Source organism: Leiobunum rupestre, chromosome 4 (assembly GCF_980474605.1).
Source record: "Leiobunum rupestre chromosome 4, qqLeiRupe1.1.hap1, whole genome shotgun sequence".
NCBI lineage: Eukaryota > Metazoa > Arthropoda > Arachnida > Opiliones > Sclerosomatidae > Leiobunum > Leiobunum rupestre.
The window spans coordinates 63331271-63348994 of record NC_143387.1 but is presented as its reverse complement, the minus strand read 5'-3'; the positions used below and the strand labels follow the sequence as shown (position 1 = coordinate 63348994).

Here is a 17724-nt window from a genome sequence, read left to right as displayed (position 1 = left end):
CATAGCAGCCAGCGGAGTTGGAGAAGTACTTGAAAAGCAATTTGTCAGCTCGTTCCCAGCGCCGCCAAAGCGTATATACAGACGTATATATGACTGTTAAGGGTTATTACGCCCGTTTCCCGGTAGGAGGCTAGCTGGCAAGGAGGGTTTCCTAATGAGTGACTCGGTGTGAAGTCTTCGCGGGCTCGGCCAAATGTATATTATCTCTCGAACGCGAATACGGTGCCAAAATCTTTATCCCACGTGAGACAGATAAGAAGGAGCGAGTTAAATGATAACGCGAAAAGGATGAGGTGGAAACTTAACGTCCTGCCGTGACATCCTAATACATACATAGGTGGCATGCCAGCTAGGCGTGAAAGCGCGCCAATATTTCATTTCGTTCCCAAAAAAAATATTATATTAATTGAGTGACAGTTTTGAAAGTATTAATTTTTGTCGGAACGAAGGGGTGGGTTCGGCTTATCTACGTTACATTAACGTGAGGCGGTTAGAACACTTGTACAGGCGTTTTGACCTATTTTACGTCTACTGATGAATTTAACGATACATTTACGAATTTCATTTTTTTCCTACATTACTTTGAAATTTAATTTGACGTTATTTAGTTTATTTCTCAATTTTTTTATAAAATGTATTTTTTTTATTGATAATGAAAAAAATACATTTACAAGCAGTTTTTATTGTATAAAACCAGCGAATTCCCCACACCCCTATTTAGACCCGCCCCAACGAAAACTCAACAGAAAACATGCCATAAATTTAAAAAATTTTGGAAAATGACTTTTTTAAAATCAAATTATATTGAAAATACAATTTTTAAACATTTTGGTTGTTTGATTGACGCATTAGAAGGCGCCTACTTTATATAACTTCTAAAATCCCAAGATTCACGAAAATACACAGCTCTTGATAATTTTGAGCTTTCTATTGATAGTCAAATTTCAAAAACCTAGGATAAATACCCTTAGAGATGAAAATTCCCGAAAAATCAACGTTTTAAAAAAATATATATAATTTCCCTACAGAGAAAAAATGGACCCCAAAAATTTCCCACAATATGGGAAATTTCCCACAATCGGCAACACTGTTTCTGACTTCCGGCGAAAATGTCATTGGTCCGCCGGTAACGTTTCCCCCCCCCCCCCCCCTGCTCGTGCCAAACTAAAATGTATTGCCCTGGGATAAATTAGAGACAGAGTTGTTCGGGAATTCTTAATCCCAAACTAGGTCTTCCGAAATTAAGATTTGGTTGTTACTAAGTTTTAACGCTTAAGAAAAGTTATATGGTCTGTCTGGACAGTAACTGAATTTAGTATTATTTACCGGCGATTTTAGGTCTTTGAGGACCCTAGGTTTTTAGGTCCCTGTTTTGTGGATCTAGGACAAAATCCCCCGGACAAAATCCCCCCCCCCCCCCCCCCCCGATGTGCTTTTCTAAGACAAAATCCTCCCAAATAAACAGCCAACCTAACCTAGAATCGGTAGAAATTGACGAAAATTCTCCAAAAACGATCCGCCGTTTTGGGGGGATTTTATACAGGGGGGGGGGATTCTTATTTTGTATATTTAAATACAATGAAACTGTTAGAATTGCAAAATATTAATTGGTTTTTTGACGGTTTCAGTAGCTTTTGTGGTTTCTTCCTTTTTGGTAGGTTTTAGAGTTTAATGTGGATTTTGGAGGTTTTAACTATTTGGCGGTTTTCGATTTTTTTGGGGGTTTGGAGATGGTTTTTTTACGTTTTTTGATATTTTTATGGGTTTTGGAGATTTTATACTTTTTTGCGAATTTGGATTTTTAGTGGGTTTCAAGATATTAATTTATTTTCTTTGCGATTTTGAAGGTATTCGATTTTAGGATCGGCTTTGAAAAATAACCATTATTTGTTTTAGTGTATTTTGGAGGGTTTTTTTTTAATTTTTTCGGTTTTTAAGGATTTCTATTTTTAGGTGTTTTTGATTTTCAGTTTTAGGTGGTTTGGCTTATGCAATTTGGGTGGTTTTGGAGATTTTTGGTTGGTTTCAATATAAAATACTTTACGAGAAATAAGACTATTTTTCATTTTGATTTCGCATTCTTTTAAAATCTTTGTATTTTGGAATATCGTATTTTCATTTAAAACTAAATTTTTTGCTAACCAGTTACATTTTGATTTCGCATTTTTTTAAAATCTTTGTATTTCCGAATACCGTTTTTTAGTCTTAAGGACGATACCATACTACTCACTTCGTTAGGTATTAAGAAAGCCTATTATATACTTCTAGGAAGTGACATAGTTAATTTAAAAAGTTACTTAAGATAATACACGAAATTAAACTGCATTACAGTCTTCAGTAATGATATTTTATTTTATTCATTTACGTAGTAACTTTAAAAGAATTCAATGTGATTAAGTTCACTAATTCGAAAAGATAGGGCTTTATTTAAAACTTATGACAATACATTTTATTTATCTTTGAAAAACTGTATTAACTCTATAGTATTTTTAAGCATTCAAAGCTCAAAAGAACACTTATCAAAACCGTTACTTTTACTTTAAAAAACGTGCCAAAAGTTGATAGATTTTTCGAACTACCCTTTCTTAAAAGGGGTAAATTTTGCGAATTACTACCAAAGCAAAAAAACTTGAGATAGATTTTATATCTTTGGGTTAAGTCTTGCATACGGATCCTTTTTAATAGTTTCCACTACGGTACCAACGTTACCTTAAAATTTCGCCCTCAACTTTCGAGTAGTATAAAGTTAACAGTCCTAGGCCTTAGCCGTTAAGAGTTAGGTTACCTCCGCCCCCGAGATCGTCGAAGTTTAGAAACGCATTTTAAAATAGATTTAGAAAAAATATATATAAAAAGGAGTAAAATAGATTCTACAACATTATACTCGCCCAGAAATCGCCGATATGCCGCCTTCAAAAATGAGCCGAAAGCTTTTATTTCCTGGCCATCGATAATATCAATGCTTTTGAGAGTCGGTCCAACGTAGGCGATAGGGGGGGGGGGGGCGAAGATTTGGCTCCTGAAACGTTTTTGTGACTAAAAAGTATTAAAGCATCATCGAGACGGCAATTACTTCTATATTTGGCCCGTTAGAGGGAGCCTTCGCCTTAATAATGTTGGCCCTATCCCCAGTAGCACTTAGATCTCGTAAGCTGGAAAAATAACAAAAATGAGCCTATGATAGGAAAGGGCTTTTAAAAGAAAACTACTTTATAGCGCAAAAAAAGAACAGGGAATGAATAGAGCAGTTTCCCCGGATGGATAGGCGCCCCCTATACTCAAGCTTTGCTGTCGATGGGGAGCGAGACAATAACAGATTTTCCATACAATGGAGTTAAATGAAGGATGAAACACATTTCGCCGTTTCTCAAAATTATACGCGAAGAAAAATGTTCTGTAAAAATTGATTTACACAGAAATTATAACTGTTATCCACGAATCGAAAGTTAAATTATAAATATTTTGATCGTTATATTCATTAAAGAGTTGGACATTAAATAAAATAATTATCGATTGAAAATGATTAAATCTTAATTTATTTTAATCGCGATTTTTTGGAAAAATGTATCATTTATATCTATTTGATTTAAATCGGAATTTATCAATTTATTTATAAAATTAAAAATAATTTATCCGTCCAAAGCAACAACTCCATTTCAGAGCACACCAAACAACGAGACATTACATAAATTTAGATTGAATTATAATCATTAAATTAATAAAGATCGAATTATAAACATTAAATTAATAAAGATTGAATTATAAACATTAAATTATTTCAGATTTAATTATAAACATTAAATTAATAAAGATTGAATTATAAACATTAAATTATTTCAGATTGAATTATAAACATTAAATTATTTCAGATTGAATTATAAACATTAAATTAATAAAGATTGAATTATTAACATTAAATTAATTAAGATAGAATTTCAATTTATTTTACATTTCCGTTACATGAAAAATGTAAGTCACTTAAATGAAATCGTTTTTTACTTATTTAATTTTTTACATTTTAATGGAGACAAAATTGGAAGATAATAAGCTTTCAAAATGCTTAATCATTCTGTATTAACAATAGTAATAATTAAACTGCTATAAAAATTATCGAAACCAATTTTTAAACCTTTTTCACAAAGCGAATATATTTAAAATTTCAACCTTCCAATTTTATACAAAAAAAAAATATTTCGATTATCTAACTTTTAATAGTACCACATACAGGGCCGGATTAACCAATAGGCCGAATAGGCCTGGGCCTAGGGCACCAAGCCTATAAGGGGCACCAAGCCTACAAGGGGCACCAAGCCTACAAGGGGCACCAAGAGGGTTCGAAAAAATAAAAGTACAAAACTTTAATCATTTGCTTTTCACAAAATATTTTCCGGAGTAATTTTAGTAAATGCGTCCACCCCTATGAACCAAAAACGTTTGATTGTCACATTCTCTGACGGACTGCCATCTAGCCCCTGACGACATACTAAATCTGGCAGCAACATGAATTTTCCTTCCATTTCTCTATTATAAATTGAGGAAGCGCCTAGCTCGCTTCGCTCGCTATTGAAAGGGGGCACCAAAATTAACTGGGGCCTAGGGCCCCATGAAGTCTTAATCCTTCCCTGACCACATATAGTACTATGCTCTAGACTTCTTGAACTAGAACTAGAACTCCAAAATAACAAAACATTTTTAACGGTACATTTGGTACAGCCCAAAAAGTATATTATTTGAAAGAGGTAGTCGGTAAAACGTATTCGAGGTAGTTGAACCGAGGGGCTAACCACACTTAGAAAATCTGTACACCGGATTACGCTTAGATTACCACTGCCACGTATTCCAGATAGTTGTTCTTGAACTACAACTAAAACTGCAAATTGAACAAAATTATTTTATCCTAAACGGGACATTTAGTACAGCACAACAAGTTAACTATTTTATAACGTTTTTTGGCCAAAATTATTCCAGATAGTTGTCTTGAACTACAACTAAAACTGCAATTTGAACAAAGCATTTTATCCTAAACTGTACATTCGTTACATTATTTGAAAAATTATTCCGGGCAAACTAAGTTGACGTAGCTGTATCACTATCATTATCATTAATGAAGAGAATAGAACAGCGCTTAAGAATGGTCGACATATCAGCGAGGAGGGAGTTTCGTCCGGGCTTCAGCTGTCAACAATTACGCATTCTAATACTCCAAACACGAACGTATACGGATAAAACTTTGGCGCTACAAAACGAGGTTTAAATAGGCGTTTCGAGGTTGAGACGAACTGCGGGGATGGTAACCCAACTCGTTAGTCGAAGGACGACATTTCCGCTGACCTTTGCGTGACGTAGGACGAGGATTTTCCCACAGACGGCGCTGCCATTTCTACAGTTTCATTAGAAGGGTTGATACTATAGAGACTCTACACTAAAATAATTATATTTAAGAATTCGAATTGAAATAAAAATAATTGAAAAGTTGGCTCGTTATCAATTTTTCCGTTTTCTCGCCATAACCTTGGCCGTGAATCTAATAACTCGTAAATGCAACCAGAATTTAAGACTTGTCAAGTTTTTTTTACTTGTGCATTATTATAGGATCATATTAAAGTTTTCATTTAATACGAAGTATAAAATTTCCCATTCAAAATTTATTATATTTTGTAGGGTTGGCACTTTTTAGATTTTTGTAATAAAAATCCAATCAATCGATTTTTTTTATTTTAATCGGATTTTTTTTATTTTATTGAATTTATAGATTTTTATACAATTAAGGGCTCTTATCCAGTATAATTAATTACGTTTATCCGTTAGCTAATCTTGGATTTAATGGAATATTAATTAAATTTAATTATTATTTAATATTTTAGTAAAGAAATGTATTTTAATTTTTTAAGAACCTTTTTTGCCATTTTTTATTCCTACATTAAAATACATTGTGTGATTTAAATCAATGATTTAAAATACATTGTGTGATTTAAATCAATGATTTAAAAAAAACACTTGATTTAAATCAAATAGTTCTTTTTATAAAATAACCTTGGCCATCTTGTTGAAATGTTGCCTCCCCGCTTCAGCTGTGGATCCGTTTTCTCTCCCACTAAAGAGCTTATGAACTCATTCTTAGGCATTGGCTAAACTATTCCAGGGCAATATTTCAACAAGCTGGGCAAGCGTAAAGACATTTTATAAAATCAACAATTGATTTACATCAGCCAACCCAGATATTTTGTAAAAAAATAAGCATTTTTCTATTGAATACTTTTGGGGGTATGTTCCCATTTAACCCAATTTGACCTTCTCCCAAAGTTATCAGTTCTCCCAAAAACATGGTGTCCCATTTGTCCCAATTCCATTTCTCCGAACCGGAGTTCATTTAACCCAAAAATATGTATTCCCATTTTTCCCAACGATCAAGTTTCCCAAAAAAATTGATTCCCATTTCTCCCAACGATCAATATTCCCAAAAATATGGATTCCCATTTTTCCCAACGATCAAGTTTCCCAAAACAATTGATTCCCATTTCTCCCAACGATCAATATTCCCAAAAATATGGATTCCCATTTTTCCCAACGATCAAGTTTCCCAAAACAATTGATTCCCATTTCTCCCAACGATCAATATTCCCAAAAATATGGATTCCCATTTTTCCCAACGATCAAGTTTCCCAAAACAATTGATTCCCATTTCTCCCAACGATCAATATTCCCAAAAATATGGATTCCCATTTTTCCCAACGATCAAGTTTCCCAAAACAATTGATTCCCATTTCTCCCAACGATCAATATTCCCAAAAATATGGATTCCCCTTTCTCCCAATCATTATTTTCCAAATATATGGTAATTGCGCGGTTTTAGATCTCATGGGTACGAGTCGATATGTCGAAAAAAATACAGCGTAACATTATATTTTTTGACGACATTGTCTAATAAAATAGGAAGGGGCCCATATGTGAATTGACTTGGCGTTAGGTTAGGTTAGGTTAGGTTAGGTTAGGTTTACCATATTCATATGGGCAAAATTTGATGTACTTGCATATTAAAATAAAACTTAGATTCATGTTTATACCAAGTGTAATTTTGGGACAAATGGGATTTGGGATAACTATTTTGGGACAAATGGGATTTGGGATAACTATTTTGGGACAAATGGGATTTGGGATAACTATTTTGGGACAAATGGGATTTGGGATAACTATTTTGGGACAAATGGGATTTGGGATAACTATTTTGGGACAAATAGGATTGGGACGAATGGGATTGGGAGAAATGGGAATTGGGAGAAATTGGAATTGGGAGAACTATTTTGGGCGAAATGGGGGTAAACCCTTTTGGGCGTTTAAAAGAAAAATAATGTTTGAGTATACGAAATCTACGAACTTTCTAATAGAAATATTTTAACGGGAAAGTTTTGTTTTCAAATTGGTCAGTTGTGGTCCGCTGAACAGTGAAAAAACCTCGAAGTTACATTGCTGGCTAAGATAAGTTTGGCCTAAACAAAAATTAACATGTTAAATAAAATGTTTAATTTAAAATATTTTTAAAAATATATAAATAACTTGTAATTCAAGTTTTAATTTCTAATAATTTTATGAATGAAATTAAATTTAAATTTCACACTTAAGGTATGGATAACTAGTTTTATTACTCTTTTAATATTTCAAAAAAAATTTCATTTATAGTAACTTATGAAACAAAAACCCTTTACGAAAAATATCAAACGTTTAACAGGGCTCCCAGAGTTCCTATAATTCCTATAAATTCCTATAATTTCAATATGCTCTTATAATTTCCTATTTTCTCAAAATTGTTCCTATAAATTCCTATTTTTTCGAAATTTTCTAGTTTTTCTATAGCTATATCCAGAAATTCCTATAATTTTAAAAATAATGTATTAGAAAACAGCCTTAACGTTTGGGAAAAATTTGCCTTCTAAATAGAGTTTAGCTCTGGCTTAGGTCCGGTGTTCCCGAAAACATCAACGGTTGGGCTCCCAGAGTTCCTATAAATTCCTATAATTTCAATATACTCCTATATTTTCCTATTTTTTCAAAATTGTTCGTATAAATTCCTATTTTTAGCTAAAATGTTCCTACAAATTCCTATTTTTTGGTTAAAAATGTTCTTATAGATTCCTATATTTTCTATGAAATTTCCTATATTTTCTATGAAATTTCCTATAATTCCTATAATATTTAAAAAAAATCGCTGGGAGCCCTGGTTTAATGTAAAATTTAAAAAATTTCTGGTCTTTTAATGATCTTGAATGACACAAAAATTAAGTGGAGATTGTATAATAGAAGTTCCGGGATCGAAGCAAATCCTTTAAAGCAAACGTTAAAGGTAATAAGAACCATACATATAATATAACATACACAATATATATGTACGTAAAATAATTGGGTAGAATACGTTTGCAGGTTTGCTAATATCATTACGAAGCTCCCCCGTTTAAAAATCGTAGGCGTACACACAGACTGAGCCTGGTAATTTATAAACGCGTATTTTTAAATTAGTGGCGTGACTCGCAACTCGGTAACTCGAAAGCCCGGCAAACCCACAACCCCGTAGAAAACGTCCACGTCCACGTTAGCAAGTATGACGATCCCGATCTCTTTAAATATCCCGTTAGAATCAACCCTCCCCCTCTCTCACGAAATATTGAAAAAGAAACCTGTATTTCGGTTCCCTAACGCCGGCAAAACCTGTCGCGGTCTTCCTTCGAACCGGTTGCAAAAGACGGAGAAGAGCTCGACCTCGCAGGCTCACTTGAAGGCTCGCGGACTTACGTGTATATTAGGTTCCCCATACATAGAACGCGGCATGTGTTTATGGCGGCCAGAAAAACTGACTGGAGGTACTCCGCGCGGAGACAGGTTGACCTTGCCAAGTGACTCAATTTTTCGGTTCAGTTCTAATACGGATTTGGAGTTGCCAGTCGTTCCGTTTTCCCGCCCAATTAGGCTTCAAAAGTACGATGTTTGCGTGGGAGGCAGTCTTTTGAGCTGGCTCAGGAAAGTTTACATTATAATTATATTTATTCGTAAGAATGATAATATTAACTATTTCACTTCCACGCGTGGAGCTTCGTGATTATGGTAATAACATTTAGAAAAATAAATAACTTTATCATCATTTGCATGATTAAAGTTTAATTAAAATTTATTTAAAAGAATTTCGCGTATACAATACGACGTCAAAAACCCCGACTATAGTTTCGGAACGACCATCGTCCATTCTCAAGGGTCACTGTTTGATTCAACAATCAGAATAAAATCCTTTTAAATAAATTTTAATTCAACTTTACACGCGCTAATAATGAAAATGTTATATATTTTTTCTCAATGTTAATAATTATAATATTGTTAGCTTTTTATATTTCATTACTTCCATATTTATTTGAATCTCTTTTCTGTCACCAGGTCTAACAGATGCTAGTGTTGATTAGCCCTAGTTAAAACAGGTCATATAATAAAAATAAATTTATTTTGAACAGAATTTTGGTTTATTTATAAAATTTCTACTGCATTTCTTAAATATTAGGCATTTAAAGAAATGGTCGATAATTTGGGTTATAACGTTTTGGGCTATTTTAATTTCATTTGGGCTGGCTAGACTTCATTTCTACCTGGCAACTCTGAATACAGTGCGGGAGAATAATAAGCAATGGCCATGAATATTTTTGCAAGCGCGGTTTCTTGGGGGAATTTCTTCTGGAAGGGGGACTCGGAAATAATATATATAAATATTTCAATATGGAGTACGCGGTATCGAGGAAAGGTTTACGAGTGGATGCATTTTGGTTTTTCGCAATCACAAAATAAAAATGGCTTTGTTTATTAAGTTTTTCACTGCCGGTTTTTAAAAAATAAAAAGTTACATTATAGATATATCGTTACGTAAAAATTGGAACTGTTATATGTTTATGGATTTTAATTAATCGGATTATATTCGATATTCGATAGGAAATAGTGCTTCACATTGCGTAAAAATTAGGAAAAGTTTATTTAAGAACCGTCTAATTGCGGAAATTATCGAATAGTTTGGGAAATATTACATAACTTGAAGGATATTGTTGTTCAAAAGACTAATATGTATTCTATTACCAATCGGTTAGTTTAATTGTAATCGATATTAGATATTCTTGTACTTCAGAAAATAGTGCATAACACTGCTTTAATTTTAGGTAGTGGTTATGTAAAAACCGATTAATCGAGAAGTATTAAATATTCGTTAGCCGAAATAATCGAATAGTTTGAAAATTAATCAAAATGTCAAATATATTATTGCTCAAAAAATATATTAATTACGTAAGATAAAAGGTTATGGATTTTTATAACTAATCTGATAGTATCACAGTATTCGCAGGACCCCCAAAGGTCCTATAATTCCTATAAATCCAATATTTTCAGAAATGTCCTATCACATCCTATATTTTTAGCAAAATCCCCAAAAACCCTATAATTTTGATATTTTGCCCATTTCAAATCCCGCCACCCAAAATTGTCAGTTAAATTGCTAGATTTAGCTATAGGATAAATTCTAGTCTATACTTTTGTTATTGTTATCATGGTTAGTTACTAGTATATGTTTGTGATAAAATGGTTAAATTGTTTCTATTTTTTTAAGTGAAAATCCAAGATTTATTTCACTAAATATAGATTTAAATATAAATATATAAATGAAATGGTATATATAATGCTATAAAATCCTATAATTTTGAAAAATAGTCCTATAAAGTCTTATATTTTTATAAATATAATCCAATTTTCCTATAAAAAATTGAACGTAAATAATCAAGTGTATAGTTACGGTATAATATTTTGCGATTCGGTTTTTGCAACGGCGTTGGTATAACACTAATTAAATTATTGTAAAACAATTTCACATATTTTTTATTTTAAAATAATTACGCGTGCGTATAAAAAATTATAGAAATTAGATCAGTATAGAAAGGTTCCAGTAAATTTCATTTGTAAAATATATTTGATAAATCAAAATTGATGAAGCGAGGCAATTATTCCTAGCGTGGAAAGGGGGAGGAAGAAAGGGGGCTGCAAACAAAACCGGAAGCGTTAGAGGTTCCGGGCAATAGGCGGCGGTAATTGCCGAAAAGACAATTCCCTCCGTACCCCCCCCTTTTACAGTAATACAATCGCAGCCAGAGCTCTCTAATATTGTTTAATGAAAACATGGGCCGAATCAAGGGTGTCTATTAGACTCTTCAGTGACGCGTGAAATTTCCGGGTGAAATTCTAACAAGTCGCGGAGGGCCGACCAAATTTGCCACCTAGCGGAGAACTCCGCTATTAAAGAATGACGGAAGAAATGATTGTCGAATATTAAAACAAGATTGCGAAACTTCTACGAGCGAATGTGTTACGCGATAAGCGGGGCGACCCCTGGCTTCTAACTATATCGTAATAAAGACGTCATTATCTCTAAATTAGTTAAAAATTAAAATAATTATAAAATATATTTGTATTATATTATTAAACCGTGTCGAAAATTTGTTTTTACCAATATTATTTCTGAAATTGTATAAAATGTTAATTAGTTCGCGCTACCGTTGGTAGGGGCAGCCGAGGGGCTAACCACTTCCTAAAAATCTGTACACCGATTACGGGAGTACAAAAATGAGTACAGCCTTTGGTAGTGCTAAATCTGTAATCAGTTACGTAATCATTTTAGTACAGTCAAAGCTACAGGCTTGTACACCGATTACGGCAAGTGATCAGCCCCTCGGGGGCAGCGTGGTAAAAATGGGTAATACTTTGGTACTGTTGAGTTTCCGTTTCATCTCTACGGTTTGTTTACTCTTTCACTACTACGAAATTATAACGTCGAAGGATTTAAATCAATTTAAACCCCGATATAGTATTTACTTAAGAGGTCTAGTTCATATCGACAAATATATTTAGCATGATAGACTGCTGGTCGAGTACCCAGAATTTCAATTCACTATATTCTTGCTCGCGGCTTCGAGATTCTGTAAAGTGGAGTCAGTGTTTATTTGTTAATATAGTTGAAAGAGACTCAACAGAGTGGGTTTAGTCACAATTTTATTTTTAGTTTTTTTTAAAAGTTTCTTTTAAATGGAACTCGGCATAAAATGTAACCAAAATCAGCCAATAAATGTTCTCTTGGTATCGAGTTAAGCATTTTACTAATTAAGTTCCGAAAATAATGAAATGGAATTACCATTACCTTAGTCTAATCTAAAATTCGTTTGCCTTCGAGAACATAATCAGATAAAGCGAGACACGCGACGATTAATATTTAACGTTTCCACCAACGGTAAGACACTTTGGAAATTTAATAGGCTAGGGACAGATACCGCAAAGGCCACCAGATGACGTTATTTATTCATGAAAGACGCGTACGCTATCTGGTGGTATTTACGGAAAGTCTAGTCCTTACCATAAAAATGTTTCCCGGGAAACAAACTCTACTTACTTTTCAAAAATTCTTCCGCTCCAGTAGACGAGTAATTTAGATCTAAACCAGGTGAAGTTCTATGACGTCAGGGCAACGTATTGTAATTAGCTTAGTCCAAACCCCCGCCTTGACACCGCGACAATAGCTGTACTAACTTAAGAAAATAAAACAGTTACCTTTAGCAAAAACAGTGACAAACGCTAAGTACATTTCAATTTGGAGACCTTCTTTAAAACGAGATTTTGAAATTGGAAAACATGGCGCCGAATGTTGCTGGTATAGTTTTCTAAGTACTGGAGTAACAATATTTTTGGGGAAGCTGATAACTGAGGTCGCGTAGCGGGGTATGTCATTGTCGCGCTCAGACACGGAGCTAATTAAAACTAGCGCAGTTTCGTCGTTAATTAGATAAAGGTTAAAAAGGTCGAGTGACCAAAAATGTTACCGTCTCAAATACAGTCCCCGAATTTCGCTAAATTTCATATCAGGTACGAGGAAAACATTCTCCCGCTGCGTGACAAGTTAAATTAATTTTAAAAGTTTAATTACGAGTTAAATTACTCTCTTATGGGGAAGAGACGCGCTGGGACATAGTTCTCGGCCAAAAATGAGCTGTCACGCTTAAATTCAAGTTCTCTAAACTGTCGCGCAACGAATTAAATACGTGAAATGTGGACTCAGCTTTTTGCAATTGTTAGTGTCTCATTCCTACACCTTGCCTGTTCCACCTTTGAGTTTGTTTGGCCCATATATCCTCTAGTTCACTTTACACTTCCAAATTATATTTATTACAAATATTTCTGAAATTAAATTGAATAGGTTGAATATGCGAAAACAAACTTGCGCAAAATATTAAATTAATACTAAAATTTATATAACCTGGCTACTTGTATTAACTTGGCTTTACTTTCAGTCTGCAGATTAGAAATCACTTCAATTGAACTAATACTATCAATGATGCGCGCAACTCCATGCTTAATTAATTTAATAATAACAGGGTTCATAAAAACAAGGAAATCAGTGAAAACCTGGAAATATCAGTGAAATTTATTTAAAGCAAAAAAGTCAGGGAAATATCAGGGAAAATGAAAATTTTCCTGAAAAATCAGGGAAATCAATGAAAATAATTGTGAGAACTCCACATTATGCGCAATTTGTTTTAGTATTAATTACTGAAATTATTACTTAGTATTGAATTCATACGTTCAATCTTGACTATATTATATTAGAAAGTGTAATGGTTTTAACATTTTAGAAACCCCTATTGTTTTAAAAAGTACACCTGGAAAATATTCAAAACTACTATGGAAAACCGGGAAATATCAGGGAAAATGGTTTTTGAAATATTGTATGAACCCTGAATAAGCAAAAACGAGTAAATCAACCACTCTTATTCAGAGTATTTATAATCCGAGTAAAGATAAGCTTTTTTGCGAAGAGATAATTTAAATGAGTTACAATCGGTGGCCATTTTATTTTTCCGTGTACGTAGAGTCACTTAGCGTCCAACGCAAGAAGCTCACAAACTATTTGATTTTCGACTGCTAAGTGGGCCTATTGTGGCGCCATCCCTAGATTAATTCCTGAACTATTAGTAGATACGCTTACTTACTTAAAAGCCAGATCAGCAATTAATCTAGAGATTACGGTATTGTAATTACAAAATTTCGTCTACTTTAATAGAAATTTACATTAGCAAATTTATTGTATTTTTACCAGCCTAGGGTTAAGTCAGTGGTCTGTCCACCAATAAGCTTTTCAATTTCAAAAGATCCACTCAGGTGCCAATGCGAGAAGATTTTTAACTTTTGGATTTTCATCACACAAGCCAATACTTGTGTTTTATTAAATCAAACTATCCGCTTATCAATCCAGCAATTTATTAATTTCTAAGGCTCACCGCTACGTGGCTACGCCAAAATGACGTCAACTTCGTAATTATCGTCCCCCGTTGTTCAATAGGAACTAATTTAATCTTCAAGTTAGAAATAAACTCTTTAAGAACTGAGATCGGTCGCGATAAACCCTTGAAAATTTGACTTATTTACGAGAAAACCTGTTAGTGGTGATTCTATCGAAAAGTGGTCCTGTTCAACTCGGCGGAGAGACACAGGCGGAAGTATGCTGAGGCGGAAGTATGCTTAGGTGTCTGAAATAAAATTACGTCTCCGTTCAATTTAATACCGCCTAAAGGAAACGCGTAAAACGTAAAAAAACCTTATAAAATCGACTAGGCGTAATAAGAGACATTCTATACATTTTGTTATAAAAATTGGTGCCCGAAATGGAGGCAGCTAGCAAATTGAGAGAAACACGTCGTAGCCTTCTTGGTGCCGGCGCTTGGAATAGGGAAGTAGCTACACTCTAAACCGTCCGCAATTCCGTACGCTTAGATTATAGCTATGGAAGACGTGAAGTGTATACGTACGGATTGACAAACGTACGTGGAGAAGTGGCCGTGCCCCCCGCCCGCCAGACTTCCGGTAAAAACTAGTCAGAAAATGTCAAGAAATAGACGGCTTTGTTTTGGTGAAAACACAGTCCTCGCTGCAGAGATGTATAAATGTGGCTATCTTTTTCGCTTATCTCCAGAGATATAAAGCACCCTCGTGGGTTCCGCGGCATTCTGGTCCGTATTTGCGACGACCGCGGGCTTGTTTGGGAGTTACAGCGGCGTATAAACGACATCTAGTGATAAACAATGCGAGTTATGTTTTGGACTCGTCGTAAATGGTCTACCCCATTAAATGAAGTAACAGGTTTGCCCAAGGAATACATATCCATCTTTTCAAAATATTCTTTCGATTCTAGTGCCGTTTTGCTTCTTCTTTTTGTAATTCTTCGAGCGCCGTTAAAGATATTTATGTATTTTTTAACTTTATATACTGGGGTATTTTAAATATTGATTACAATGGAAATAGTTAGTTTTATATTGCCATAAATTAGTACTTGTAAGCAATTAAAGGGGCAAACTATTTGCAAAATTTCGTTTCCGTCTTTCGCCTCATTCCTGTTTACAAGAATTTTATTAAAAAGTGTGCTCCGCCGAGATAAAAAGTAGTTCGTTCCTTTTTGGGGTAAAGCTAAACTTGTGCAAATTACATTTCACAATTTCATATATATAATGTATATTACTTTATATTTGAATTAAAACTAATCAAATTACAATAATTGCTTTCTTGATATTATAAAATTATTATACAAAAACGCATTTTTTAAAGAAAGGGCGCGAGTTTGCGGCAATTTAATTGGCTCTTTTAATCACGGGTTTTCGAGCTTGTTTAATAACCACAGTGCAAGCTAGAATATACGGTCAGAAGCGCCACGCATCGGCGACTATCAAAACTAAAAAAAAATATATATACCCGTCAAGGCCGTCTCCGAAAAAAGCCACATTGTTATTAAAAGCAATTATATAGACGATAAATTTAGTTCCTTTCCAAATGAATTCACAAATTCCGTGAAAAGGGCTTAAGCTAATTTTCTAGATATCGTAGGAATCGTGATAATATAAATACAAATTGAGATGAGTAGTTTATTTGCCTGAGACGCATTGATTTTTGAATTGTGTACCAATACCACCAGGAAATTGTTATGGTAGACAATTAAAAATTCGCATAAATTAAAATTAATAAATACATCAGTAACGGAATTATTCGTTTTCCGTATTAAAAAAAATAGAGAATCTTTTGAAACGTTGATTTCCATACGAGTCGTTAAAAGTATGAGCTTCGAATTAATTATGGGTCGCGGGACTCGCGAAGGAGACAAAAAAACAGCTATCCCTATTAGGCAAAACTAATCTGCGGAGAACCGAGAGGGGATAATATACATAAAAAGTAACAACAGAAACTCCCGGGAGATGGAGACAGCGGGAAAACGCGAAAATGACGACGTCGAAGGGGGAGGGGGGAAATGAAGCGAAAGGGGGGAAACGGGAGCCAGAAGATACATTACCGGGATTAAATTAGTCAAATCTCTAACACGCTATGCAACGCTTTGTCAAAATAAGCGCGACGCGTTGCTTTTTTTATCCGATGATAGGTGGCGCTGCACTGCATTCCCCTTAATGTTGTTTACATCTTCCAACAACTTGTTCTCTCGGCTGAGAAAATAAAAATGCGGGTCTTCGGAACTGTGGGGAATCCCGTCGCGGGTTTTGTATTATCCAATTTTTATTCAATTTTTAGCGTCCTGGAGTATTACCTTTTAAGTGTGTCAAATTTTACTACCCCCTAATACCGTAAACCCCCCTATCTCCACGTAGACGTTTGCAAGTCGTTCGCAAATCCATTTTTTCCCATTGGCGCTTAGCTACTTAAAATTACTTAAACAATATAATATATTGTAATATTTTTATTTATAAATATTTCGTAACATAAATTCTGATAAACTTTTCACCGAGTTTAATTTGAATTTGTCATTTATTTCAAATGTTAATTTCAAATGTCAATTTCAATTTTCAGGTTTGAAATATTAATAACAGTTTTTAAATAAAGTAATAATTTTATGGCATTATGCCATATCTTTGTCGCCAATTATTCTAGAATTATGTGAATTTAAAAGATTATTGATACGAATAAAATATAAATATCTTTATTTTAGGACCTTAATTTGGCTTTGGCAATGATTAAATTCATTGAACATTTTTCGTAACACAGTGTTAAATTAAAATTGAAATTAAATCTTCGGTTTTAATGTTTAATAAATCTAATGGAAAAATTCAATTTATTAATATTTATAAGTTTGCCATTTAAATGCTATAAATTTTTGTTTTAAAAAGCGATTTTTACAATAAAATCTACGCGTTATGAAAGTAAGAAATAACCACAATCGTCGTGAAAGGTCCCGTGTCTACGTCACATTTTTCCGAAAGTGCGCGCGCATCGATGTAAATACCCGTTGATGCATAGACGGTATCTTCCGGATCCGGTGTCTATGACCTCAACGAAGAGACCCACATTCGACAAATGTGGGTAACAACTCCCATGACCCGTGTGGTTATTAACGTTCAACGGGGGTCGGAATTCGTGAAGCGTTCCTTTTGGTAACCCCCCCCCCTCATCCCCGCTTCTCGCCCGCCCGCTCTGCCCTCTGCCGGTGGACTGGGAAAGCATAACTTCGGTCGCATCGCAATTATTTAGCATTCGCTTTATCGAAGAAAAAATCTTGGCCTGTTTCGCGTCTCACGAAGTCAACATAAGCGCGTGGAACTTTTAATCTTTACAAGATTTAAACCTTCTATTATTTATTTGGTTTTTTGTAAATTTCCGGTTAAAAGAACACATATT

General features: G+C 34.1%; 1 protein-coding gene across 1 annotated transcript in view; it reads left to right on the top strand.

The window, feature by feature from the left end:
* LOC149948716 (putative nuclear hormone receptor HR3) overlaps positions 1–17724 on the top strand; it is a 40905-nt gene that overhangs the window by 5130 nt on the left and 18051 nt on the right. The window lies entirely within an intron of this gene.